This window comes from Channa argus, chromosome 2 (assembly GCF_033026475.1).
Source record: "Channa argus isolate prfri chromosome 2, Channa argus male v1.0, whole genome shotgun sequence".
In the NCBI taxonomy this organism is placed as follows: Eukaryota; Metazoa; Chordata; class Actinopteri; order Anabantiformes; family Channidae; genus Channa; species Channa argus.
The window spans coordinates 27,733,730-27,748,920 of NC_090198.1; the positions used below are offsets into that span (position 1 = coordinate 27,733,730).

Sequence of the window (15,191 nt, forward strand, 5' to 3'; positions counted from 1 at the left end):
CAAATTGAGCGCCTCCCGTCTCTCTCCTTCTCTCACTCACTCCCTTTCTGTTGATTCCTCTCATCTTTCCCTCTATCTTCTTCTCTCCTCTGCACCCCCCAACCCCCTGCCTCCTAACCCCCTCCAGACCCTGCTCCATTTCTCTTCATTCTCCCCTCTTTCCCTTTCTCTGTGATTTGACTATAGTGGCAGGTAGAGTTGGATCACAAACCAATGAAAGGGGAGAAAAAGCCTTTATGTGGTGAACACTTAAGACATCTCACTCACTGTAATACATTTTAAGAGGAACACAATGTACAGAGAAAAGAGGAAATCCAGCAAGAATCCAACAAGAACAAGATTTTTACGACAAAGATAGGAAACAATCGTTCTTCCAGTCCATCTTTCTGTTTTCTATCTATATTTGCTCTCCATCCATCTGTCGTGGTCCTATTAGTCGAAGATGAGATGAAGAGGTGTGATCATGGTAACTGTGTGCTAACAGGGAGCGTCCTGCCACGGATGACAAATACTACACGCACACACACACACACACACACACACACACACACACACACAGGTAGCCATGCAGGGAGAAAACACTTGGTAGATTTCATCACTGCTCGTAATTATGATCCTGTCAAGTCCACAATGTGGCAATCCATAACGACACACGCACGTGGGCCCACACGCGCACACATGCTCGCACACACACACACACAGTAAACAGACACATCTTAACATCAGACGTGTCCACTCATATGTTTTAATATACACACTCGTCATAAATACTGAAAACTTACTTAACAAACCCTGAGATAACATCCATACAGATTATTTACGGCCGTATATTAATTAATACAGTCTCTCTAACACAAACTTACACAGTGCAGCACTGTGATGACTGATATGCACCTGCTTACTGTGGGCTACATGTAATGGCACAAAATGTGTGGCTGTGTGAATTTAACTGCATTTATGTTTGACTGTGTGTATGCGAGTGTGTGTGTGTATGCCAGTGAGTGTGTGATGACATGTGTGTCTCAACCGTTGACACCGCATGTGTCAGGGGAACCTATTAGAGACCCTCACCACCTAACCTCATACCTGACCCCTGCCCTCATGTTTGTGTGTGTGTGTGTGTGTGTGTGTGTGTGTGTGTGTGTGTGTGTGTGTGTGTGTGTGTGTGTGTGTGTGTGTGTGTGTGTGTGTGAGAGAGTCTTTAAGCTCAATAACCTCAAAAGTGTTTTGTTTTTTACTCCTTCCTTTTTTCTTACTAAATTTCATCCTTTCATTGACGTTTGATGTCATGTGGGGTTTAGGAAGCGTTAGAGAACATTTCTAAAAGCAACAGAATTTAAAGCTAGTACTGTCTGTCCTGCAGATGATATGTGTGCGTTAAATTGTTACTGTGTATGTAAGCATGTGCCCCAAACTCCCATATAAACCAGGGGGTCAGGCCTCTGGTTACCCCTTGATATCTGACCCAAAGACCCCATTGCCCCATCTAAGTCTAATGGGGAATGCGGTGTGTGTTTGAGAGTGTGTGCTTTCTGTAAGAACACGTTTTTTGTGTGTGTGTGTGTGTGCAGAGAAAGAGACTGAAAGAACGAAGCAGGTCTTTCTCTCTATTGTTCATCCTCATGTAAGTTCATCCTCAGTGTTTCTGTTGTCCCTGCTCTGCTCCCTTTTGTTTCCTTTCCTGTCTACATCATCTCTCCTTAACATTTACTATGGTACAGTTTGTTTGCCTTTCAGAGATTTGCAGAAGCACAGTCCTTTATGGCCATTAAATAAAAGTTGATGAAAAGAGCATCAAAATAAACAATGAGTAACAAGACAGAAATAATGATTGTGTATATTATTAATAGTAGTCAAACCTAATGAATATTTGCTCACTCTGATCCCAAAAAAAAAAAAACAAGTGCTCTTTTTTCGTGGCATTGTTATGTCTTTTTCCCTCCATTGCATGCTCTTCTTGTGAAGGTCACTGAAGAATAAATTCCAGTTAGTAAAAGCTTGCTGCTTGTACCTTAATGCAGCTGGCAGAGGAGAATAAACAGCATTTTTACCACGTGTAGATAGTGTGTAGGGCTTAATGTGTTGAATGTCAGTGGATATCAGTTAGCAGGTCTTGTGCTTCACTCTGCTCTACACAGTCAACACTGCTTTTAACCTCTAGATGACATTGAGCAAACCTACATTCACACATGCACTGTTTTGTAAGCTAGTGTTTTGCTTTCAGAACCACTTTTATAATTAAAAAAAGAACAGAAAAGTGTACATAAGCTGTAAGAGATATGATTATTAAACATCACTCAAAGACATCTACTAGAATATCAAAAGTAGAAATAAGATCTGTGTCAAACAGGGTCACTGTTAAAAGAAAGATCACGTAATTATATAGTTTCATCAATCCTCAACTTATACATAGAGCCTCAGGAATATGGTACACAATACCAGGAACATCAGAACACTCCTTCAAGCACAGCACAACAATCACAGACACAACAGGGATCCGTGGGCTTCCCAAAAGACGTCAGGGCTTCTTAAACCAAGACTTGACCTCGGCCATCCAGCTGGCATTTGAAAGTTTCACCCCCCAAACACATTTTAATCTCAGGTATCATTTTGCTCCTAGGAAACAGGACGTTGTCATGAGGGGGTTGCTTTCAGGTAATAGATCAGTGACGAATCCCTTATGTAAATTCAAATGTTCGATCCTAATAAGAACTTTAAATATTAAATGTCAAGATTGAAGAACAGAACAAATAACTCAAACTTCCTGCTGTTTGCAAATGTCATAACCTGCAAATCCCCACACCCCCCTCCCCTACCCCCCTTTCTTTTCTTGACATATCCCTCTCACTCTGAACTTAAACATCTACTAAGGCTGATTTCCTCTCTCCTTCTCCATCACTCATCCAAACTAATTCACTCCCACCCACTCTCCCCTGTCCCCTTGTCTCTCCCAGTTCCCCTTGTCTTCTTCCTCTCTCCCTCCCTCAGTCTGTGTCTCTCTCTCTCTCTCTTTTACTCGCACACACACACACACACACACACACACACATCTCCTGCTACCTCTCTTGTCTCTCCAAACTCACTCAAGCACAACTAAGCTGGGGGTTTGAGTCCCAATGAGGGCGGTTAGGAGCAATCAGTGCTTTTCACACTCTCTGATGTTCTTAAAAGGTGGAGGGATCAGACGCCCCTGCTGTACCACCGCTCTGCACCAACACATCACACACATGCACACAGTCTTACATACGCACTCACAGACACGTACATGCGTTTGTACACAAGTGATTGCACACATATGCACATACTCACAACGGGTTCAGATACACTGACAAATCCACACTTACTTGAACACCCACAATTCTCAAACACACACAGATCCACAATACACAGGGAACCTCCCACGATGTGCTAAATCGAGCTGGTTATTAGAGTCAAAGCCACCACACCAGTGGATGAGTGATCAGAAGCGTCGCTGTGCACCAGCTTAAAAAGACAACAATACTTGTGACAGGATATTCCAGGGAAATCAGTTCCACAGTTGGATTTTTATAAACCCTCGTAACCCAAAGAGGTCACTGTACTACAGTTTAAGAAAGTCCATGCAAAAAGACAAAACACAAGAAAATTAAAGTTGCAATACGCAATTTTTGGGAATCAAGCTAGCTGTAGCATGAGCTTTAATAGCAATCCACACAGGGTTACAAATACTGACATTGCTGTGTCAAAGACAGCATACCCTTCCAAGTCAGAAAGTGATCCCCGGGGTTTAACCGTTTCTGACTGGTTGGGTTACCCTTGCTCAAAAACCTTTAGAAAGGAGTATCTCTGTCTGTTTCACGGGGAGGCAACACCTCTAATACACAAACACATTGAACAAAGAACAATGTTTGTGGAAATGTTTTAAAGTCAGGATAATTTGAGAAGCATCTCATTCAAACATTTGCATTTTCACATACACCACCTCCAGTTAAAGTCAGGAGATCTTCATTATTCCAGTGCATGTGTGAATGAGGATATAAACTGGCTCATGTACCAGTCAACTCTAGCAGCTTAAAAAGACAAAATAGCTTCAACATGGATGCCTGGCACGTTTTGTGACACTGCACACTTGTTGCATTGGTGTCTTATTAGGCAACTGAAGTGGTGTTAGGAAGTGAACTGACATGTAGATTTCCTTATAGTTTTAACTTTGGCATATTTACCTTTCTGCATTTGCAGAATCTTTATTATTCTAGTAAAGGTTGCACATGTGCTGTCAAATTGGTAAAGCTGTGTTAATTGTTGTTTTGTCAAGCTGCAGTATGTTGAGCCATGGTCAAGGAACAAATCCGCATAAAACATGCTTTTCATTTGTTATCTACAGTTGCTTAAAAACTAGAAGACATGGTAAAAGGATGACAAGCTGTGATTTTATTGTATTTGTCGATAAAATAATTGGTCGATTAGTCTTCTAGCAATACTAATTGGTATTAATTGGTATTATTTTATGATATTTAAGCTGAATGGAGTTGTTAGTGGGAGGACTTTTCCGGGCCTTGCTCTGGTCTCCAAGACATTCCGGCTGAATTACTACGGGGCAGACAGCAAGGGATTTGACCTGGAGCGACGAGAAATAGGTATCAGAGGGGTAGAGCCTGGAGAGAGACTTATGATCAGTTCTACAACAACTGGACAACAAGATGGAAGAGCTTGAGACCCTCATCAGGAGCCAGAAAGCATACCGGGAGAGCAGCCTCATGTGTTTTACAGAGAGGTTCTGGTGAGCAATACCGGCATTAGCAGCTTTCTGATGATACGAGTGGACAAGGACGCCAAAGCAAGCAGCAAGCGGAAACTGCCTGTGACATAGTTCACGAAACTATCCTAAGAAAACAAACAAGGTATCTGGACTCTTTCGTGCTCCTATCCGGTGATTTCGACCCCCTGGGATGTTTTCCGTGAGTCACATGGGGATGACATCGACCGACTCACAGACATCAATTCTGATTACGTCAATTTCTGTGTTGATGTAAGCGTACTGAGTAAAAGTATTCTCTGCTTCCCTAATAAAAAACCATTGGTCACTAGCAATCTGAAAGGTCTGTTAAACCAAAAAAAAAAAGGCCTACAGGGAGGGTGACAGGGTCAGAGTAAGGGCACTGCATAAAGAACAAAAGAACACCAGCAGCAGCAGGATGAAGTGAAGGAGATCTGGTGAGGCATATGAAAGATCATGGGTCCTGTTAGAAAAGGTGGTCCACTGCCCGATGGAGACCAGGGACAGGCTGACGGCATGAATGACTTTTTCAACAGATAAGACAGCCCCTCCTCTTCCAGTCAGCTGCCTGTGGTGCTTAACCCCCCTTCCAACAGATAAGTCCTTTGTTTTCACTTCCTCTCCCTTGACACAGACCCCGTCCTAGCTCAGTCTCGTCATGGCACCACTCCCCTGTCCAGAACCCTCCTACACTTCTACCCCTTCTTTCACCCCAGTCTTCCCCCTCCACCTCTTCACCCATAACATTTCAGTCATTTCAGGTGAAGAAAGAACTGGACAGACTCAAGCATGGAAAAGCAGCTGGTCCTGATGGTATTAGCCCAAGACTCCTCAGAACCTGCTCCAGTAAGCTATGTAGCATCCTCACCCACCTCTTCAACCTGAGCTTGCAGCTTTAGAGAATACCTGCACTGTGAAAATCTTGTGCATAGTTCCTGTGCCCAAAAACAGTCTCCCTGCTCACTCCAACGACTACAGGCCGGTAGCCCTCACTTCTCACACTATGAAGATTCTCAAGAGGCTGGCCCACTCCTCCTTAAGACCCAGGGTAAGGATGTACATGGATCCTCTGCAGTTTGCATATCAGCCTCACATCGGTGTGGACATTGAACTGAATTGCAGAGGACCTATAACCACCTGGACTTCTCTGATGAGACGGTGAGGATCATGTTCTTTAACTTCTCAAGTGCCTTCAACACAATCCAGCCAGAGCTGCTTGATGAGAAGATGAGGATGATGCAGGTGGAGCCTGACTTGTCTCTTTGACAATGGATTTCTTGACCTGCAGACCACTTTTCTCTTCACGATCTACACACTGGAATTCTAGTACGACTCAGACGCCAACTTTCTTCAGAAATTTTCTGATGATTCAGCAGTTGTTAGTTTTTATCAGAGGAGGATGGGAGGAGGTGTATACTGTCACGATAATGGACTAGTGCAAACTCACTTGCCATCATCAGCTTAACATCTACAGGAAGGAAGGAAGGAAGTTGGGATTTCGTGAGCAGGGAGTTGGAGATCGTCTCCAGCTACAGGTACCTGGGAGTGCAGCTGGATGACAAGCTGGACTGGTCCAGCCACTTGGAGGCAGTGTACAGGTAGGGTTAAAACAGACTGTACTTTCTGAGAAGGCTAAAATCAATCAATATTTGCAGACCTCTGCTGTGCACCTTTTATCAGACTGTGTAGGCCAGTGCACTGTTCTTTGGTGTGGTGTGCCAGGGGGAGGGATTGAACCACCTGATAAAGAGACTGAGCTCCACTCCATTGGGGCTGAATTGGACTACGTTTTAGTAGGTGGCTGAGGGGAGGATGCTCAGGAAACTGAAGTGTATCCTGAGTAATGGGACTCACCCATTGCACAACCTGAAGGTGTTTCGGCAGAGCAATTTCAGCCATAGACTGACAGTACAAAGCAAGATTGAATGCCGCCGTAAGTCCTTCCTGCCAGCGGCCATAAGACGTTTTAATAAAGAATAAAAATTGTCCATTGCACATGTTACATTGATCATTTGGCTGTAACAAAGTAATTTCCTGCAAAGGATCACTTGTATTCTATAAGCTATTCTATTCTACTGTCCAAACTTTTATTTTCTATCCATGCACATTTCCCCAACACATGTCAATTACAGAGCACCTAATTGGAGTCTTCACTGGTTGGTTTTAATCAAGAATCATAAACATATCATGTATTAAAATGGAGCAAACAAAACCTCCTAAAACTACTCAGTAAGGTGATATAATTAACTACTTGAAAAGTGCATCAAAAGAGAATAAATACATACAAAAGAAGTGTGAATGTGTTACCAGCGAGGTTTCAAGTTGAAATGCTTCGAAATAGCCCAGTCCCTGCAGGTGTATCATTCAGGCCTGTGGGATCAGGTGTGCATAATGGTGTGATATAGAATGCAGTTAGGAAACTGAATGTACAGCTCCACGCTCCCCGTAATGCGGCAAAGAGCAGTGACGCTATCAATTTACACCGTAACGGACAACACAGTCACTTTGCACCAAAGTGAAAGACACCAACACACACACACACACGCGGTGCCCAGGCACAAAGTTCAGGGGGATTAATTCACTGCATCATGTCATCAATCCTACCTTACCCCCTATTGTCAAAAAGGAAAGAATAACTGAAAAAAAGTGTCCTCAGCACTGTGCTAATATTGCCATTGTCACTGTTGCAGTTCTTCTCCTCTCTTCTTTTATTTTGACTCAACATCATTCTCTTTTTCCTCTCTTCTACTTTCCTATCCTCTCTTCATCAATCTATCCTCTCCCTCCAGCATCAGCCAACCCACCTTGATGAGGAGAGGCTCTTAGTCACATTAAGGTCAGTCTGCACACACACACAAAGACACACACATATCTGCTTGTGCACAAGCACACACACAGGGAAAGGGTCATCCTGGCAGGGTTACGCTGCACAAAGTCAGCTTCCCATAATGTGGCTACTGTCGCCTGCATCACACCCTCATGATCCAATTAGGAGCCTCGAGTCGTCCAATCAGCTGCTGTGGCAACCAACGGGTAGACAAGCAGGCAGAGGCAAGCAGGCAATCTTCTAAGTGCTTTTAAGGGATTAGATGGTGGGTGGAAAGTAGGAAGGGAGGGAAACACCCCCCTCCTCTCTATCCTTGGTGCTTGTTTTTTGTTGCTGAGGCCAGAACACTACAATATATTTTAACTGGCCTAACAAATTAATGTTGCGCAATACAAATCAACAGAGTAGGGAAGGAATCGGGGCTGGACTAGGAAAATCATTACAATTTTAGATAGACATGGGACAGACTGGCGGGGGGGGGGGGGGGGGGGGGGGACAAAGGAAAGAGAGGTAAGAGAGAGGAATGATGAATTTTGGGTGAACAAGTGTAGAGAATAATGTATTAGGAAAAGATGGATAGTTTATAATGGGTGGAGAGAGGAAAGTAAAATAAAAAAAAGAACAAAAAGGAATGAAGGAAATATTAATTTAAATGCCAGAGAACCAGCACTTCCTCTTCAGGCATCTATGCAGAAAACAGTCGATCAGTTGGGTGAATTTAACACACATATGTACCAGGTCTGTCGACTGAATAAAAATTTTAATCACGATCGTTTGCATTCTGTCTTTAATTAATCGCGATTAATGTCTTATGTGTTATTGGCTTAAAAGGGGAATTTGTTTATCTGTTTAACATTAGATTTGCGTAGGTGGTCGCAGTGTAGCAGAAATCAAAGAACATTAATTTTTTTTCGGGTTTTACGCCAGATGCCTTTTCTTTCCGGAAGCCTCCCATTTTATCCGGGCTCGGGACCAGCACCAAGATGGGCCTTGGTGGTACCAAGTAAAATAAATATGTTTTTCTTACAGTCGCCTAAACATTGTGGTTTTCTTTCACCTTCATATTCTCCTGTGTGTGTTTTGCTTATAATGGGACACAAAGGCATAGACAATGGAGCAAAATATGATACAAAACATGATACATTTGTCCTATCATCACATGATATATTCTGTCATGTCGCACACCAGGCATTAGACAGCATCAGAAACATCGCAACTGTAACTTCACATTCATTCAAAAAAATAAAAATACAAAATAAAAAACAATGCTGAGAATCGATCAGGAATCCCACTCACAATCAGTCGCACTGTCGAGCTCTGCACACGCAAGGCAACAGGTTTGAAAACAGAACCCAAAGCATAGAATTGGCCAATAGAAGTACTTTTTTAAATTGACAAACCAAGGCCAATACAGTGTATTTGAATAATTGTGACATAAATGTGGTAGAACCATCATTCTGCATAATGAGCATTCACCTTTTTTGTCCTACCTAGTAAAATTACCCCAAGCTTCGCTTTGTTTGGCCGAGTCTGCTGCTGACATGTCGCCCACCTGCCCATGCGCTCGTCTGTAGCACACGACATTTCAACTTCTAGTATTCAACAACATGTGTCACGGCGTTATCATGTTAATATTGACAGCCCTAATTGTTACATAGCATACTTCAAAGTGTGAGGAAGATTTCTTTTTCTGTATGAAGTGACTACACGTCATGTGCGCGCTTTCATGGATGTATTTGTTTGATCCTTTGGATTTTGTGAGAGAGACAGAGGGACACAGGAAAGAGAGAAAAAAGATCTTGAGAATGTTTAGTCACCTGGCTGCATGAAAACCTGTTATCAGAGCTCCTGCTGTAAAAACCACACACACTCGTTTGGCTTACGACAGCATACACTTATTACACACGCAATAAAAATACAAAAACAACCTAAATCGAAGTGTGAAAAACATACAAAAATCTAACAGGCCACGCCTTCGGTCTCGCCTCACTCGATATCAGTGCAACAAGACAAAGTGTTAAAAAGGCAGAAGTATTATCTTCAATAAACACTAGTAAAGGCTAATATTTAGACCTCTTAAGAAACAAAAGGTCTAGTCATGATCCACAGATCTCATCCACACAAGGAGAGTTGTGTGAGAAAGAACAGCAACATGTGTATGTGTGTTATAATAGCTTTAGTCAAACATTGAATATTTGTACTTCTGATATGGAGAAAAGACCACGAGGCCTGTGCTTTTAGTGAGGTGGGCTTATCCAGTCTGTGTCAAGCAAGCACACAGAAACACAAACAAGACCACAGACTTGATAATGTACTGTTTATAGTTCTTTTATGTAATCTGTGACCTCTGCTGGTTTGGAGAAATCCAGCAGGAAATGTAACTACACTGGCAACAGCGCACCAAACCATTTACCCCTTGTGACCATCGAGTTACAGCGGTCTTTAGTCGACTCACTTAATCAAGTCACATATAAGAATACAGTGCTATTGAGTTGAGGAAGAAATCCAACAGAAATGTCAAGTAGGTGCCATTTTATGCATTTGAGTAAAACAGGCAGTAGATGTGAGTTGGTACACGATGGTAATCTGTGGTCTCTCATACCCAAAGTCCTTTCAGCCGCGTCTCATTCGCCCATTCACAGTCACAATCACTCATACACCAATGAGGGAGCTGCGATGTAGCTGGCCTGCATTAACCAGGAGCAGCTCATTTGGGTTCGGTGTCTTGGTCAACTTGTGACAGGACGAACCAGAAATTAAACCAACGACCCTGAGATTGAAGGCCTGAAGGAACTGCTCTGAGCTTCTGATCCACACTCACCACAAAATAACTGCTTTCTGTTCCAAAGCCAAAGTTGTTCTTAAAACCAAAATTAAACTCTTTCTTTTGGGCCGGATTATAACATGTTGTATTACATAAAAACCCTGACAACAGTGAAGAAAATCATGCCCATGGTGGTCAGACATGTAAAATCCAATTAATAACTAACACATTAATAGGGTTTTCGTTCACAGGCACTGGTCAGCATGTAGCCTGCATCATATCAACGCTGACTGCCTGATAACCAACTTTTAGTTTTTAAGGTCAACATTGCAGTATTAGTTTGTGTGTGTGCCTGTGTGTGTGTGCGGCCACCCACAGCTCTGCAGGTTTTATCTTTCTCCTAAGCATTTTGCTTGAGGCGTCAGGACCTCAATTAAAGAGAACTGCTTGTAGCAGCCATGAGCTTGACACACATACGCGTTCACAGAATCGCGCACACATTCGCAGAAACACACACACACACACACACACACACACACACAGTACCTCTAAAGTATGAATATTTCACTATATCTAAGTCCTTTTACCTTGGAATGACCTGATTGTCCTGTCGTGTGTGTGTGTGTGTGTGTGTGTGTGTGTGTGTGTGTGTGTGTGTGTGTGTGTGTGTGTCACTTCATTTCCATAGAGGTATGTGGAAGTGCATTCAATCTACTGCTCGAGTAACGACATGGACTCTAATACAGGCGCAGAGGACTTGGTGCAATGACACAGAATATGCCGAACATTAACGTCCTTTTTGTTAGTTTTTACACCCTAAAAGGCGTCTTGGTGAACAAGGTTGTCCTTTATGCACCATACTGTGACATATATCACAACCATAATCACATCGCATTTTCTACTCAACATGTTTGCTTTAACTATTTCCTGAATAACATGTCTTTATCAACTATTGATGTAAAGAGATAAATCACACTCCTCTGATGTGCAGCAGAAAAATTATCAAACCATTTTACGATCTATGCCTAGAGTTCAACTCCACACCAGGTCCACTGGATAGCAAATGGCAGTGTTCTTCAATCAGCAACAGTGCTCAAACTATCAGCCTTTCATGAAAAACAACTCGTTTCACTTAATTCGACTCCAGCCCTATGCTCAGCTGCATGAGTAGCTTGTGTGCATTTGCAGAGTTGCATGTTTTTTTGCCTTCCAAAACCAAATTAAATTATGGCTGTTTTATACAGCTGTCATCTCCTTTAATAGGAACAGTGAGGTAGTGTAAACATACAAAACACACACAGGAAGACACACACACACACATATAAAATGAGAGCAATGCGGGAATTGCTTTTTCTTGCGCTGTCTCTCCTTCTCTTTCTCAGTGGTCAGTTAAGAGGTCCATTTAAAACTCTGTAAAAATGCTGCACATATTCAGCGTGCATTAATCAACTGTGGCAGCATCTCTCTTAGTTCTCAGCCCTGCATCAATTACCAGGCTCTTTAAACAAATTCACCTTGCTGAGGTGACTTGCAGCACACATTGAAGAACCAGGCAGGCAGTAAAGCAACATACAGGAAGGAAGCTACATATTATACGAAAAATGCTAAAAATGGTGCTACAACATATTCACTCTTACATCAATAAAAGAGGAAATTCCCTTGAAGTACACTGGACTGGATTATTTCCATAACTTTTATTATTTTATTAACAATTAATGTTTTTAACAATCCCCATACTGCTACTAAAATCAACATTCAATTGCCTCTACTCATATATTGCAAACTAATGTAGTTTGTGTGTGTGTGTGTGTACCATAAACCTTTTTTGTTGTCCAAAAATGATTCAAAACACATAACATACACACTGCTCCAATAGGTAACATATTTTTTCATTACGAAAATGCTTGGTTGAGAACTATTTCTTTTTTTTTTTTTAAACAAATGTTGATTGACAGACATAAACAGTGAGTGGAAATAAGAGAAATGTGTTATTTGATGTTACAAAAAGACGCAGATATAAGCTAATTGGGCCACAGATATACGGACTATCATCAACATGTGTGTTTGTGAGGTCTGTGCTGATTTAGAGCATTTGTTGCAGAGTTTATTCCAGCTTGATCTTAAACTAAGCCTCCTCTAGCGTTGCCATGGAGTCTGTTTTTAATGTGGAAAAGTGGAATTTTCTGCAGACAATGCTGTTATTGGTTGACGTATATTCAAGCTAATGCTAACGCTTCCTAATTTAATGAGAAATAATGACGGTAATTGATGTTGCTGGTCCTGATAACTTCATGAATGAAAAGTAGGTCCATGAACATAAAACGTAGTAATGAAACTTACTGTCCCAACAAAGCCAGAATCAGGCCTTTCCTCTGCCATTCTGCCACACAGGGTCCGGTGGAGCGGTTGGGGAGGTCCCTTTATTAAACCACTGCAAAGAGAAACAAGATCACTGAGCAAAACAAGTACGGTTATTGTTTCAGAAACTTACAGCGAACTGGAAACGAGGAGAAGTCGCAAGGCTCTTCCCATGTCACTCTCATCTCTCTCTAAAATGTTTCTAATCATACTGCAAATAAGTTTAAAATACTGTAAACGCGTATGCTCTTAACAGAACAATTAGGCTACTGATGAATCCAGCTTTTCTCATACAATTGTCAATTTTTCGTAGGTTATCAAGGGGATTACTGCCCATAATGAGTTGTATATTTTGAGTAGCATCAAAAGTGATCAGGTATTGATTTTAGTCTGTCTTACTGTCTTATTGTTCAAACATTATTCTGAAAGAAAATGAATGCTTTTTTAATAATTAATGAATTAATTAATAATTCATATTTATAATTATTAGATAGTTCATATTTGTTTTTTGTTTTTTGTCGATTATCCCATCCGCTTTGGTGTGACAATCAGTCAAATGTGGCACACAAAAAGACAGAGGTTACTCCAAACACACACACACAAAACTGAGTGGTGGGAAGGGAAACCTGAGCTGGACCAGAAGTGGGATAACAGAAGTCCAGGAATAGTGGCAATCGATGGATGGATAGATTGGTAGATGGATAGAAGGGAGGGGGGCTGAAGGGAGACATGAGTGGTCTCTTGGGTGGAGCGGTGATAGTCTTGCTGAGTGTCTGTGAGAACAAATCCTTTCCAAACTGAGGGGAGTATGATAGGAGGAGAGCGAGAACAGAATAGAAGGTGGAGGAAAAGAGGCAGGTAGCGAAGCTAAAAGAGGAGAGAACTGAAACCAGATGCAACCACGAGAAAGAGGAATGAACTGAGAAGAATTGTCAAGAAATGCGTGAAGAGGGGGCAGGGGAGAGAGGAAGCTGAGCTTGATCCAATGATAGTTTAATGAAATGTAATATCATCCCTCAGCACGTACTGAGTGAAGAAGTAGTTTTAACTACCATATATTTACTACATTTTTAATGCAATAGGTGACAGCTGGTTAATGGTTCGTTGTTCACAACGGAAAAGACTCTGCAGCATTTACATCTGTTCCTAAACGATATCTTACATTAAAACAGAAAAGTAACACGGATGTCCGGTGACATCGTAGGTAGCATGCAGAACTACACACATGGATTTTCCAAATCTTTGAGGGCTCTCACACCCATAATTCATTCCCTGGCCCTTTGCCCAACAACATTTCTAAATCCAACATTTACGCTTTTTTAGTCCTAGAACCCTAAAACCATGTCTGAACCCTCACACGGTCCTTTGAACTTGTGAGGACCGGCCATATTGTACTCAAAATGGTGGCTGTGGACTTTAATCTGTCTAAATAAATAGATGTGCAGACATAGAGACACACACACACACACACACACACAGCTCTAGAATAGCTGTAAAAACAGCTATTGATGAGGAGGCCTAGTCAGTGACCATCAGAGGAAAACAGAGAACGCCATTAGCCAGCCAGTCAATTGCTAAAGCATTCTGGGTAATTCTAGCACACATACACACCCAGACACGGGGATATACACACATCAGACACACATACACACAGCAAGAGGACACCTCTCAGGGGCATCTTCAACACACACACACACGCACAGAAACTTCCGCACACATTCACGTAAAAATTAAGACAGTTAAGCACTTTTTCCATTAAAAATGAGGCATTTCTTCCTGCTTTACACCTTCCATCTTGATATCTCTCTCTCTTTTTCCATTCATGCTGTTCAGCCTTTTTCTCCTCCCCTACTGTGTGCTCTCGCATTTTTCACACCCCCATGTTGCTCTCAGGGGTAAACTGGTGGTCGGTTGTTTCTGGGGGGTCTCAAGCAACTCTCATTAGCGCAGCGCAGTAGTTTGTGTGGGTGTGTGTGTGTGTGTATGTACACTTGTATTTGCTGTTTAGTTTAGGCCAAAAAAAAAAAACTATTTCCTAACCATGTTAGCACCTTTTCATGAGTTCAGGGCATGTTGCCTGTCCTTGTAGGCCTGTTTGAGGGTTAAGACTATGTTTCTGGTTAGTTTTAAAATTGGGTCTGTGTGTGTGTGTGTGTGTGTGTGTGTGTCCGCACGCCAAACATTGGGTACAGACAAGTGGTGGGGATGATTGTGCATTAGAAAGCCAGCTAATCAATGGGGGAAGAAACACTGTGCCCAGAACCTTGCTTATGTTACCATGAGCTCTATTTATAGGCAAAAGCACACACACACACACACACACACACACACACACACACACATCACAGACGAGCGTATGCTGCGTGACACACTGTTAACACAGAAAATCTGACTTGGGTCTTTAAATTCAAACAAAACTAAATCCTGATTACGGAACAGAAGCTAAACTATTCTCGCTATGCAGTGCATAACCGTAAGAAAAGGAA

The 15,191-nt window shown here is 42.1% G+C and overlaps 1 protein-coding gene across 1 annotated transcript in view; it reads right to left on the reverse strand.

Annotated features, from left to right (window-relative positions):
- esrrga (estrogen-related receptor gamma a) overlaps positions 1 to 12,784 on the reverse strand; it is a 102,744-nt gene extending 89,960 nt beyond the window's left edge. The window contains exon 1 of the mRNA XM_067489051.1: positions 12,688 to 12,784. The gene's annotated coding sequence lies outside the window, so the exon portion shown is untranslated. The remainder of the gene's footprint in view (positions 1 to 12,687) is intronic.
- Positions 12,785 to 15,191: the final 2,407 nt, after the last annotated feature.